The sequence below is a fragment of the Bos taurus genome, chromosome 2 (assembly GCF_002263795.3).
Source record: "Bos taurus isolate L1 Dominette 01449 registration number 42190680 breed Hereford chromosome 2, ARS-UCD2.0, whole genome shotgun sequence".
NCBI lineage: Eukaryota > Metazoa > Chordata > Mammalia > Artiodactyla > Bovidae > Bos > Bos taurus.
The window spans coordinates 93998096-94011761 of record NC_037329.1 but is presented as its reverse complement, the minus strand read 5'-3'; the positions used below and the strand labels follow the sequence as shown (position 1 = coordinate 94011761).

The window sequence follows — 13666 nt, the reverse complement described above, 5'->3', positions numbered from 1 at the left end:
CCACAGGTATACATGTGTTCCCCATCCTGAACCCTCCTCCCTCCTCCCTCCCCATACATACACACTGAGGAAACCAGAAGGGAAAGAGACACGTGTACCCCAATGTTCATCGCAGCACTGTTTATAATAGCCAGGACATGGAAGCAACCTAGATGCCCATCAGCAGATGAATGGATAAGAAAGCTGTGGTACATATACACAATGGAGTATTACTCAGCCATTAAAAAGAATACATTTGAATCAGTTCTAATGAGGTGGATGAACTGGAGCCTATTATACAGAGTGAAGTAAGCCAGAAGGAAAAACACCAATACAGTATACTAACGCATATATATGGAATTTAGAAAGATGAATGTTGAGTTTTAATCCAGGTTTTTCACTCTCCTCTTTTACTTTCATCAAGAGGCTCTTTAGTTCCTCTTTGCTTTCTGTCATAAGGGTGGTATCATCTGCATATCTGAGGTTATTGATATTTCTCCCTGCAATCTTGATTCCAGCTTGTGCTTCATCCAGTCTGTCGTTTCACATGATGTTCTCTGCATACAAGTTAAATAAGCAGGGTGACAATATACAGCCCATGTAACATTCTCAAAAATAGAAATACCTCAAATCCCTTTTTGTTGTGGCTGAAAAGAAATCACTGAAAAAAATTAGCTTAAGGAGGGGGCATGGTAAAACAGAAAGTGCTGCTTTAATGGATAAATAGTCTACTTTCTGTCACTTATCAGCCTTGCACACAGTTTTACTTGGTGCTTTGGATATCTTCATCTTCCTCTGTAAAATAGGGGGATTGGAATAGATTGGTCTCCCTCAAAGATTTGCCTTCCTTCTACTCCCTGAGTCCATGAAGCCTTCACTCACTGGACATTTGTATCAACAACCCTTTCTCCATGCACGTTTTTTCACAAAGCAGTTGGCTTTACATGATATTAAATGGTCATCCATCCTTTATAAGTCTGGCAATTTATAGGTTAGCACATTTTGTCCCAAAGCAGCAGGATTAGGCATAGGGGTAGGGATGCAAACATCATGAACGTCAAAGGTCATGACCTTTCTGGATGGAAATCAAGACAACTGTCTACCTGAGTGGAGCTGGGGTCTTGATCTGGGCCAGTCTCAAGGCTGCTTTCTACTCTGGGTATGGGGGACTCTGCCTCAGGGGAGACTGGGTGATGTAAGCAGTGTTTAGACTAGAGTTCTTTACATGACTTTAGAAAGAAAATTTGGCAAACTGAAAAATGAAAGCCCTGGTGGACATATGCACTGTTCAGGAGATGATTTAGAAGCATGAGAGGGTGGTTACAATCCCAGGCTATTTGCCTAAAATATGTGGGGACTTAACCAGTGATGGGGAGAAGGCAATGTCAACCCACTCCAGTACTCTTGCCTGGAAAACCCCATGGATGGAGGGGCCTGGTAGGCTGCAGTCCATGGGGTCACTAAGAGTCGGGCACAACTGAACGACTTCACTTTCACTTTTCACTTTCATGCATTGGAGAAGGAAATGGCAACCCACTCCAGTGTTCTTGCCTGGAGAATCCCAGGGACAGAGGAGCCTAATGGGCTGCTGTCTATGGTGTCACACAGAGTCGGACATGACTGAAGCGACTTAGCAGCAGCAGCAGAAGCAGCCAGTGATGTGAGGTCCTGGGTGAATGACAAGGAATGGTGCAATGCTGAGAGAAGCTCCTGTGGGCTCAGGAATCTGAAGATGCTCAACTGTACCTGGCAACTTCTGGATAGGAGTGAGGTCCAGAAGAGAATAAGAAAACAGTGGCACTCTTGGCAGAGAGGAGAAGGCATGACGGTGGCGTAGGGGGGAGGCAGGTCAACAGGTGTGGATGGTTCCCAGCACTGGGCTCCAGTTGATCGAGTGGCAGAAGGGATTTCACTTACTGCTGAAGACAAATGAACAACAACAACAAAAAGGAGCCCATGCACACACATATGCACTGACACACTCAGAAATCTTAAAAGTGCAATACCGGGCACAACTCTCAAGGGTAAGTTAACATGATTTATATGTAACCACAGTTGTGAAGGAGACAGATATCCTTTTAGTCTAAAAAGGTACAAAAGATTTTCTAGCAGGAAAAATATGAATTTCATGTATAAACTCAGGGAATCCCATTGGCATAAGATGAACTCTTGCAGCTGGAGATACCTGATTTATTGAAAGGACCATACCTAAAGACACTCAGAGAGAGGGTGCAAAGAACAGCAAACTATATCCTAGAGGCTAGCCCATAGTAGGTCCTTCCTTCCTTCTTTCAGCAGGACCTGAGGCTTTCTTACCTCAACCAACAGAGAAACGGGATCAAGGCAAGAGCATCTGTACTTTGTACCCCTAAAAATTTTCCAGGCACAGGAGGCAGCTTTGGGGGGGGGGGGACTGTAGCCTGGGAGTGAAGGGGAGGGAGAGAACTGGGGTAAGTCAAAAAGACCCAGACGTGTGTGTGTGTGTGTGTATATGTGTGTGTGTGTATGTGTGTGTGTGTGGTAAGGAGGGAGGGAGTGAAGAGTGTAAAGGAGGGACAAGAGATTCTGTGGAGGACACTCAATACTGCTTGAAGACATATGAGCTGATGCCTCCAAAAGCTGTAAAGTGAAACTCTATGATACTTTTTAGTTGGAATAAACAAGTTAGCTCCTCTGTGGGAGCCTGTCCCAAACTTTAATGGCACCATGATGGACTGTATGATTGTCCCAGTTATTCACCTCATTTGCGGCAAAACTCTTATACACCCCTCTGCGGTCTGTGGTAGGCAGTGCCTTCTCACTAGTGTGGTTACATCTCCACCCGTTTGACGTGACTCCATCCCAGACTCAGCCGTGAATGTGCTTTGGCTTCTGAGAAGTGAGGGGAAGTGACTTGTGTCACCTACAAGCAGACACTTGGAGAGCCAATGTCAGCTTTGGCCACTGGCCTTTGCCTCTGCCATGAGCAAGAAGGGCATGTGCCTGCCAAGGGCTGCCCATAGGCCTGGATCCCAGCATGAAGAGGGCACAGGAGCAGAGCTGAGCCTCAGATGACTGGTGCTGACATGTGCTCTGAGTGGGACACAAACCTTTGCACTCTAAGTCATGGAGATCTTGGGGTTACAACAGTAGAATCGGGTGAACGCAGATTCTATAAGTCCACTGGACCTCGTGAGGATATGCCCTGTGATCCCGAAACAGTGTAGGAGGGGGCTTTACTACAGTTCTGAGGGAGAATGTGTCCTTGCAGAAGGAGGTGGCCTGACCCTACAACGTGGGTGGGGTGATCAGGAGATGTGTCTGGCTACCAGCCCAACAGCTCAGCTGTCAGATCAATGTTCCTGTCCCCTCCCCAAAGGGGACCTGTGGTCACTCCTCGTGGGGCCAAGAGAAGGACCCCGGTGTCTTATTCATGATTACAAAGTCTTTAAAGCAGAAATAACTGGGGGAACTGATCCGGAAAAGGGGAAGTTTGGGGAAGGGGGATTCTGTGGACAAAGTTCAGGAAATTCCACTGAGTCAGACAGTGGATGACAATGAGAGAAACAGTTTTTGTCAGGTGATGGTGGGAGGAGATTGGAGCTTGGATTCAGATAGCAAAGACTTGCTTTTCTAGGAGTCTCTATTAAAAAGAAAGAGAAACTGAAGCTAGAAATGCCTCAGGTGTCAATACTGAGAGCAAAATAAATGCTCTCGTCTGATGGTGGCAGTGAGAAAGGTTATTTGTGTCAGAGTTTTCCAGATAGACTCAAGCTTTTCTTCACTCACTGGGAAGCCCACCAAGCTTCATGTCCTAAGTGAGGACTTACCATGGAAGCCTTACAGTGACACATGATAGTCATCTCTTACAGAGAGGAGGTAGAAATATCTCCCCATTTACTTGGTTGCTACTGCTAAGTCACTTCAGTTGTGTCCGACTCTGTGCAACCCCATAGATGGCAGCCCACCAGGCTCCCCCGTCCCTGGGATTCTCCAGGCAAGAACACTGGAGTGGGTTGCCATTTCCTTCTCCAATGCATGAAAGTGAAAGTGAAGTCGCTCAGTCATATCCGACTCTTAGCGACCCCATGGACTGCAGCCCACCAGGCTCCTCCGTCCATGGGATTTTCCAGGCAAGAGCACTGGAGTGGGGTGCCATCGCCTTCTCCTATTTACTTGGTTAGGATGTGGCAGAAGCTATATTGGGAGAGAGGTAGGGCTACCTACCCCCTCAAACTCTTTCAACCCAAATAGTTTAATATTTATTATTTAATGCTATAACTTGTGACATTAAAATGTCAAAATTGACTTAATTAGGGCAAACAAGTAGAAGTAAATCTGAAATGCAAACATACCATGTCATCATCTTTATCCCTGTAAGCTACATCAAATTATTTACAGGAATGAAGCAGGGTATAAATAAGTGAATGAATGAATAAAATCTTATGCTGCAGCCTAATGCCAGATTCAGACTAACATGAATGAACAGTCCGCATTTTGAGAGGTGCAAGAACACGGAAATGGGACCTTCAGTCATGGAGACAGTTCTCATATATTTGGGCAGGGAGGGAAAAAGATTGACGGCATGTGTAGGTGAGGTTCATGAGTGCCAACAAAATGCTGGAAATGATTCAAAGGAAAAGTGAACCATTAGGTGGTTCTCAGCAGTTCCTGGTTCATTGCAACGAGAGACGTGCCATTGCTGAGGGTTTACAGTCATTTTTTTTTCACCCCAAATGTTCATTTTAGTCTCCAGAGAGACTTTTTCCCCCAGTGTGATAAATTTTCCAATTTTGTAATGGAAGCCAGAAGAAAATGGAATTCTCTTTATAGAAACCCATTCTATAGGCAACTTTCTTGAGATGCATCTTTCCCTGAACGCAATTTCCTCACCCAGTAGAGGCAACTGAGGTGTTTGGGGCCTGCTAAGTGGGTCTCTGACAATCTGTTCCTCAAGCTTGTGGGAGATTTAATGGTAAGGCCTTGGAGGCAAACACGATGAGCGCTGTCCTTTCCAGGCCCTTCTCAAGAGACACTGAGTTCTATTTTCAGAGCAGCAATTTTCATAAGACAAGAGGCAGCAACAGGGTGGGGGAGCTGGGAGTCATTCCACACCTAAAGGCACCAGGTCTCTTACCCTTTATAGGTCACCAGCTTGCTCTGGGATCTGGCTGGCAACACACACACACATCACCAGCCTGGTACATGGAAGACAAGTCAACAGACATGAGTGGCATCCAGGTGTGTCCCTGTCACAGACCAGAATGGCCCCGGAGGACTGGCAGGAAAACAGAAGAAGCTGTCTGATGAGGACAGGAACTCCTGTCTGGTTGGCTCCTTGCCCTGGCTTACATTCCAACACTGCCTCTTTGGGGGCACATTTGTGATTATGCAATGGAGAAACAAAGCGCTTGGTAGTAAATTAACCCAGTTTTATCCTACGTGGGTGCCTTGCATGCAGTATATACCGCCAGGCATTGATGCGCGTGTTCCAATGTGGGAAATGTACTTGGAGCATAGCAACTGGCTCTTTTCCATCTGTTCATGGTCCCCATTTGACTCATCCCTCCTCTCAAAACACTCTCTGACTTGTTAGCAAGCTGAACAAATTTGGAAGCTCTATGAATGGGGTGCATGGGGGTCAACAGTTACCTTTTGGGAGGCCTCCAAAGACACATAAACTTTCCCTATGAGTCTTTTTGTCTGCTTGACACTCGTGCACAACTATGTCTCTCACGCAAGCAAGGGGATGCAAATGAAGATCAGATTAGTGCTAGTGGGGAGGGAAATTGGCGAAGAAGTAAAAGCATGTGTCCAAAAACAGAGCGAACACTTACCATTGGGACATGACGAAGAAAAAGAAATGTTTGTGAAGGTAACAAGCCAGAAAAATATGGACAAGCACAGAGAGAAGAGCTCTGTGGTTCTTAACTGAAACCTGATGGCTCTCCTCTTGCTGGGTTCCAGGACTGCGTCTCAGACGCCATCTGTGACTCACAATGGTGGTGACACACCATTGTAGGTTGTCAAGCATACCACCTGCTGCCCAGCCCCACAGGATAGTGATTCAGTGTGGAGAAACAAGCACCTGAGTTCACAGGCAAGACAGTCACAAGAACTGTTCAGTGCCCTCCGTGTAGTAGTGAGGCACTGATCGATTCTGCATCCACATGTGAAAGTGGAAGTGAAGTCGCTCAGTCATATCCGACTCTTTGCGACCCCATGGACTGCAGCCCACCAGGATCCTCCGTCCATGGGATTTTCCAGGCAAGAGGACTGGACTAGGTTGCCATTTCCTTTTCCAGGGGATCCTCCCAACCCAGGAATCGAACCCGGGTTTCCTGCATTGTAGGCAGACGCTTCACCATCTGAGCCACATACCCTCCCACAAATGAATGAATATTACAGGCCAGATTTCACTTTTCATACTAGCTTACAGTTATTAAATATTTGCTAAGACCTGGGCACTGTTCTGACCAGGTTACTGGTGCAAATCAATTTAATTCTCACAATAATGAGGTGGATTTATTTTTTGCCTATTTTTACGGATAAGGAGAGGGATGCATGTGAGCTAAGTAACTTCAGTCGTGTCTGACTCTTTGTGACCCTGTGGCCCTCCAGGCACCTCTGTCCATGAGATTCTCCAGGCAAGAAAATTGGAGGGGGTTTCCATGCCCTCCTCCAAGGGATCTTCCCAACCCAAGGATCAAACCTGCATCTCTTATCTCTCCTGCATTGGTAGGAGTGTTCTTTACCACTAGCCACCTGGGGAACCCAAGGAAGGGGATACAGAGGGGCAATAATTAGCCCCAAATAATAAAGGTGTGTGTTAGGATTCAAACACAGGCCATCTAGAACCAGAGACATAGCGTATAACCATGTACCCTTGTATACATAGATTTCAATCAAATTACCAAAAAGCCTATGAGTTACACACACACACACACACCAGTTACACTTTAATAGTTCGACTGGTCTAACTAATCAGGTTGATCTCAGAACAAACAAGTCATTCTTTTGTGCCTTGCTACTGCTAAGTCACTTCAGTCGTGTCCAGCTCTGTGCAATCCCACCCCGGCAGCCCATCAGGCTTCCCTGTCCCTGGGATTCTCCAGGCAAGAACACTGGAGTGGATTGTCATTTCCTTCTCCAATGCATGAAAGTGAAAAGTGAAAGTGAACTCGGTCAGTCACGTCTGACTCTTTAGCGACCCCATGGACTGCAGCCTACCAGGCTCCTCTGTCCATGGGAGTCTCCAGGCAAGAGTTTTGTGCCTTAACTTTCCCTTAAACCTAGTGAGCAGTAGGTAACAGCCAATATCAACTTCAGTTCAGTTCAGTTCACTCAGTCGTGTCTGAATCTTTGCGACCCCATGGACTGCAGCATGCCAGGCCTCCCTGTCCATCACCAACTCCCAGAGTTTACCCAAACTTATCTCCATTGAGTCGGTGATGCCATCCAACCATCTCATCCTCTGTCATCCCCTTCTCCTCCTGCCCTCAATCTTTCCCAGCATCAGGGGCTTTTCAAATGAGTCAGATCTTCGCATCAGGTGGCCAAAGTATTAGAGTTTCAGCTTCAACGTCAGTCCTTCCAATGAACACTCAGGACTGATCTCCTTTAGGATGGACTGGTTGAATCTCCTTTCAGTCCAAGGGACCCTCAAGAGTCTTCTCCAACACCACAGTTCAAAAGCATCAATTCTTCGGCACTCAGGTTTCTTTACAGTCCAACTCTCACATCTATACATGACCACAGGAAAAACCATAGCCTTGACTAGACGGACCTTTGTTGGCAAAGTAATGTCTCTGCTTTTGAATATGCTGTCTAGGTTGGTCATAACTTTCCTTCCAAGGAGTAAGCCTCTTTTAATTTCATGGCTGCAATCACCATCTGCAGTGATTTTGGAGCCCCCAAAAATAAAGTCAGCCACTATTTCCACTGTTTCCCCATCTATTTGCCATGAAGTGATGGGACCGGATGCCATGATCTTCGTTTTCTGAATTTTGAGCTTTAAGCTAACTTTTTCACTCTCCTCTTTCACTTTCATCAAGAGGCTCTTTAGTTCTTCACTTTCTGCCATAAGGGTGGTGTCATCTGCATGTCTGAGGTTATTGACATTTCTCCCAGCAATCTTGATTCCAGCTTGTGCTTCATCCAGCCCAGTGTTTCTTATGGTGTACTCTGCATATAAGTTAAATAAGCAGGGTGACAATATACAGCCTTGATGTACTCCTTTTCCTATTTGGAACCAGTCTGTTGTTCCACGTCCAGTTCTAACTGTTACTTCCTGACCTGCATACCGATTTCTCAGGAGGAAGGCCAGGAAAAAAATTCTCTTTTAGAATTTTCCACAGTTTATTGTGATCCACACAGTCAAAGGTTTTGGTATAGTCAATAAAGCAGAAATAGATGTTTTTCTGGAACTCTCTTGCTTTTTTGATGATCCAGTGGATGTTGGCAATTTGATCTCTGGTTCCTCTGCCTTTTCTAAATCCAGCTTGAACATCTGGAAGTTCATGGTTCACATATTAGTAAAGCCTTGTTTGGAGAATTTTGAGCATTACTTTACTAGAGTGTGAGATGAGTGCAATTGTGCTGTAGTTTGAGCATTCTTTGACATTGCCTTTTTTTGGGATTAGAATGAAAACAGACCTTTTCCAGTCCTGTGGCCACTGCTGAGTTTTCCAAATTTGCTGGCATATTGAGTGCAGCACTTTCACAGCATCATCTTTCAGGATTTGGAATAGCTCAGCTGGAATTCCATCACCTCCACTAGCTTTGTTCGTAGTGATGCTTTCTAAGGCCCACTTGACTTCACATTCCAGGATGTCTGGCTCTAGGTGAGTGATCACACCATCGTGATTATCTGGGTTGTGAAGATCTTTTTTGTATAGTTCTTCTGTGTATTTTTGCCACTTCTTCTGAATATCTTCTGCTTCTTTTAGGTCCATACCATTTCTGTTCTTTACTGAGCCCATCTTTGCATAAAATGTTCCCTTGGTATCTCTAATTTTCTTGAAGAGATCTCTAGTCTTTCCCATTCTATTATTTTCCTCTATTTCTTTGCACTGATCACTGAGGAAGGCTTTCTTATCTCTCCTTGCTATTCTCTGGAATTCTGCATTCAAATGGGTATATCGTTCCTTTTCTCCTTGCTTTTCGCGTCTCTTTGTAAGGCCTCTTCAGACAGCCATTTTGCTTGTTTGCATTTCTTTTTCTTGGGGAGGGTCTGGGTCCCTGTCTCCGGTACAATGTCATGAACCTCCCTCCATAGTTCATCTGGCTCTATGTCTATCAGATCTAGTCCCTTAAATCTATTTCTCACTTCTACTGTATAATCATAAGGGATTTGAATTACGTCATATTTGAATGGTCTAGCGGTTTTCCCTACTTTCTTCAATTTAAGTCTGAATTTGGCAATAAGGAGTTCATGATCTGAGCCAGCCAGCTCCCAGTCTTGTTTTTGCTGACTGTATAGAGCTTCTCCATCTTTGGCTGCAAAGAATAGAATCAATATGATTTTGGTGTTGGCCATCTGGTGATGTCCACGTGGAGAGTCTCTTCTCTTGTCATTGGGAGAAGGTATTTGCTATGACCAGTGCGTTGTCTTGGCAAAACTCTATTAGCCTTTGCCCTGCTTCATTCTGTACTCCAAGGCCATTCAACTTCAGCTTCTTCAGCATTACTGGTCGGGGCATATCATATAATATCAACTTATTATATGTAAAATCCCATTAGGCAGTGTGCTATGTATTTGGGGGCTCCAACCTTGTCCCCAAAGAACTTTTAGTCTAGTCACCAGACAGCACCAAGCCCTACTGAGAATAATATGATGCAAATGTCAGTGCAGAGAGAACAGAGACTTCTGAGGGGTAAGAGCAGAAGAGACAGGGAGGTCCAAACAGAGGCCTACTATCAGGAGAATAGTTACTGTTTGACCATCTGGGTTAAATTATAAGATCTCCAAACTTCTGAAGATGCCCGACTTTACGTTCTCTTTAAAAATGGTCATTTAAAAATTACCTATCTACTCTGTAAGTGCTGTGAATTCACAAAGCACCTGCTTCAACCAATCAAGGAGGTTGGGGTTATGAGGTTTACCTTCCTTCTAAGGGGAAATGGATAAATCTTGTCCATTCTTTATTGGTAAGTTTGTGCCTGAATTAATCAAGACTTAATCTGACAAGGAACAGGTATGCAACCTAAACTAGCTCAGGTAAATGGGAATTTGTTGATTCATACAATTAGGAAGCTAGGAGTCTCCCTACGCACCTGGGCACAGATAGCTCTAGGATCCAGCTGATGAGGTCAAAGCACTGTCATTGCCTCGTAGTACACACGTATGCTATGTGGAATGTTGCTCTCTTGCATCACCTCGTTTCTGCTTTGTGACGTTCCAAAACAGGTTTTGTTCAAGTGGCAGGCAACCCACATTCTTCCAGCTTTGCAATCTCAGTGGAAATAGGACTTCTCTCTCCTAACATCTCAGTGTCAGTCATTGAAAAGGCTCTAATTAGCCATGCCTGAGCTGGTGTTCATTTCTTAGGCCAGAGGCTGGAGTATTCTGATTGGCCAGCCTGTGTCATTTGCTCCCTTTCCTAGCAGGGTATGGATAAGACTCCTTTCATGAAAGTGCTGGTATGACTACACAGTGTAGGGAAGGAATCCTCAACAGAATTAAGAGAGTAGGAGGTAAGGGTGGTTGGTGTGGCGCAGTGGGGAAGAAGCTAGATCAACAGAAAAGTAAATGCTACAATCCTTCTGACAATACCCAAGGATTTCAAGTCTTTGAACTCTTCAATTTCCCTTATCAGGCCTGCTTAGCATGGATAATAGTAAGTATGCTATACCTATCTCTGTGTGATTTATGGTTATGAACAAATTTGTCATCACATAGCTGTGAAATTCTTATGAAGACTTCCCTGCTCTTAGCAGCCACTTACATTTGTGCACTTTTTACGGTTTACAGAGCACTTTCACATAAAAAGAGCTCATCCTTACAACAACATGAAGAGATCATAAACAGACATAATTATTCCCATTTTATAGATGAGGAAATGGGGCCTCGGGGAGGTTAGTGGCTTGTCCAGGGTAAAAATAACTGATAAGTGGTCAACTCATCTGAGAACCCAGGTCTTCCAACTCTGAACTGAACATCAGAGCAATGGGGAGTTTTATGCAAGTTTTGGGAATGTTTCTGAGATCACACAGCAACTCAGCCCCTTAGATCGGATTAGAGGTAGAAATCGTGATTTTCCTCCCACGTTTTCTTGACTAGAATGTTGGCCTCCTGAGGAAATTCCTGACTTAAAACCTGTCCAGATCTGATGCCAGAAGTTCTGTTTTAAAACACTTTTGGTGAGGGCTCTGCAGGCTTGATTTGTCTCCAGCACTCACTGGAATGCTACACATGCTCACTCGATTTCCAGGTTCCTTTTAAAAGGAGCCAATGCAAGAGATTTGTGCGTATGAATCACTGCACTTGTAATGAAAAAGGAATTACAGTACATGCTTGAGATGTTCATGTGTTAGACGAGCCTGCAGCTTCTAGATGGCTAACGTGGCATCTAACTGTCCATCCTGTTAATAATCCCATTAAAATTTTTGCAAAGGATAAGTCAACTTCTGGGGTATGTACGGTGGGAGAGAGGTACAACCTGTTACTAGAACTGCAGATGCTAAGGAATAGGATTAGATGGTACAGTCAGAACACTGTAACTTGTTACAGCTGCTAATTGGGCTCTCATCTGACAAGCACCTTATTGCTTTACAAGAGAGGGAGAAAAAAATGTAAATAAAACAAGCAGCCCAGACAATTAGGGACCAAACAAAATTAAACAAGTCCTTATGGCCATCAGAATTGGGTATAGTGCTTTGCCTCGCATTGTTAGCAGCTCATGTATTATGAAGCACTTAGGGATGCTTGCTAATGGGGTCTCTCTCCCTCCTGGAGGGCGACTGGAACATTAGACTCTGCAACTCAGGTACAGAAACTCTGCTGTATTAGTAAGGGCAGAAGGATGCTCTCCTCCCTCACAGGGTTGTAGTGAGACTTAATTAATTGTTGGGGAAGCACTTTGAGATTCTGGAATGAAAGGTACTATAGAATGATAATTTCCATTGACAAGGTACATTTCTTCAGTGGAATTCCAAGCACTTTATAAACATTAATTAATCCTCATAACACCCTGGTGAGGTAGGTAAGTTTTCCCAGGACACATTAAACAAATCCACTATGTTATGAGTAGGAAGGAGGCTACTGCTAGGAGCTCACTTTATTATTTATTCTTGGTGAGAACTTCCAGAAAGGCTGATGAGGACCCTGCTTCCCATTAGCCCAAACAATTCGCCATTCGCTTTTGATTATCCACAAATATTGTATTCTGCCGGAGCGCTAATCATTTTGCTTGGGGGACACGTGTCCTGAGCAAAGCGAGTCATAAACAGCTGTCATTCCAATGGATATTAATGCCTATTGTCTCCCATTCTGGAGCTCAGCACCTCCCTTTCGCAAAGAGAATGGCGAAGGAGCGGGTGACATCTGTTTCAAAGACAGTCTGCCGTCATACTGGAGAGAAGCACCTGGCTTCCACTTCCAAGCCTGTGTAACCAGTGGCTTCTTGGCCTTTCTTTGTCACCAGCACATTTTCTATTTTGCATTCTGGATTTTCATCGCCATGCAGCATGGGGAAATGGAATTGAGGGGGTGACTGGGGGCAGGGAGTTCTGAGTCACATGGAAACCAGGCAACCAGTGTTTCCAGAATCAAGGGTTTGTTAGAAATCAGCTGTGCAGAAGCAGCTCAAGTGTCAGGACCCAAACAGCTCCCCCAAACCCCAACCCTTCTGCAACTGAAATAAACCTGAAGGGAGAAGACAGTCCTCCAGCTAGACAAATGATTTCAACATGCTGAGCCATGGACTTGTCAGTCTTGAGTGGCTCTCCGGTTAGACCCCTGTTCCCGTACTCCTGCCTTTAATTCTGCACACATTCACTGACTGCAGCTTTTCAGATTGAAAAGGAAAAGAGCAAAGCAACTTGCTTGCTGTCATTCTGCACAGGCACCCGTGCTTTAAGACAGTTGTCCTTCAGCCAGCCTCCTGGGCTGCAAGGAGAGCGTGGGGCCAATGAATCAACGTGATGAATCAACTAGGGTGATGTATGTCAGATCTCCTGACAAGACATGGAAGCATTGTTTTGTGACTGCCCTCTGATCAAAGGAAGGGGATAGCACTCCTGCCCAGGGGCTTGATTTGACCAAAGGCAATCCTTCATACAGACCTGGTACACTCTTTGAGTGAGTCATCCCACCTCTCTAGCCTCAGTTCCCTCTCTTTGAAATAAAGGAGTTAGAACAGATCATTTTTTTAGGTTTCCTTTTAGCTTGAACAATCCATGGTAGGATGACTCGGTAAAAATCTCTCCTACTTCCTCTTCTCTGCAAAGCCTTCCAACGGGCTTGCCTTGAAGCAGACAGAGTGTGGTAGCTGCTGCTGCTGCTGCTAAGTCGCTTTAGTCGAGTCCGACTCTGTGCGACTCCATAGATGGCAGCCCACCAGGCTTCCCCGTCCCTGGGATTCTCCAGGCAAGAACATTGGAGTGGGTTGCCATTTCCTTTTGCAATGCATGAAAGTGAAAAGTGAAAGTGAAGTCGCTCAGTCATATCCAACTCCTAGCGACCCCATTGACTGCAGCCTACCAGGCT

At 45.0% G+C, this 13666-nt stretch overlaps 1 long non-coding RNA gene across 1 annotated transcript; it reads right to left on the bottom strand.

The window, feature by feature from the left end:
* Positions 1 to 184: 184 nt before the first annotated feature.
* On the bottom strand, positions 185 to 6046 carry LOC132343211 (uncharacterized). Its single transcript, XR_009491925.1, has 3 exons — positions 5796 to 6046; positions 1726 to 1898; positions 185 to 536 (listed from the first exon to the last, which is right to left on the bottom strand). It is a non-coding gene; the product is annotated as an uncharacterized lncRNA (long non-coding RNA).
* Positions 6047 to 13666: the final 7620 nt, after the last annotated feature.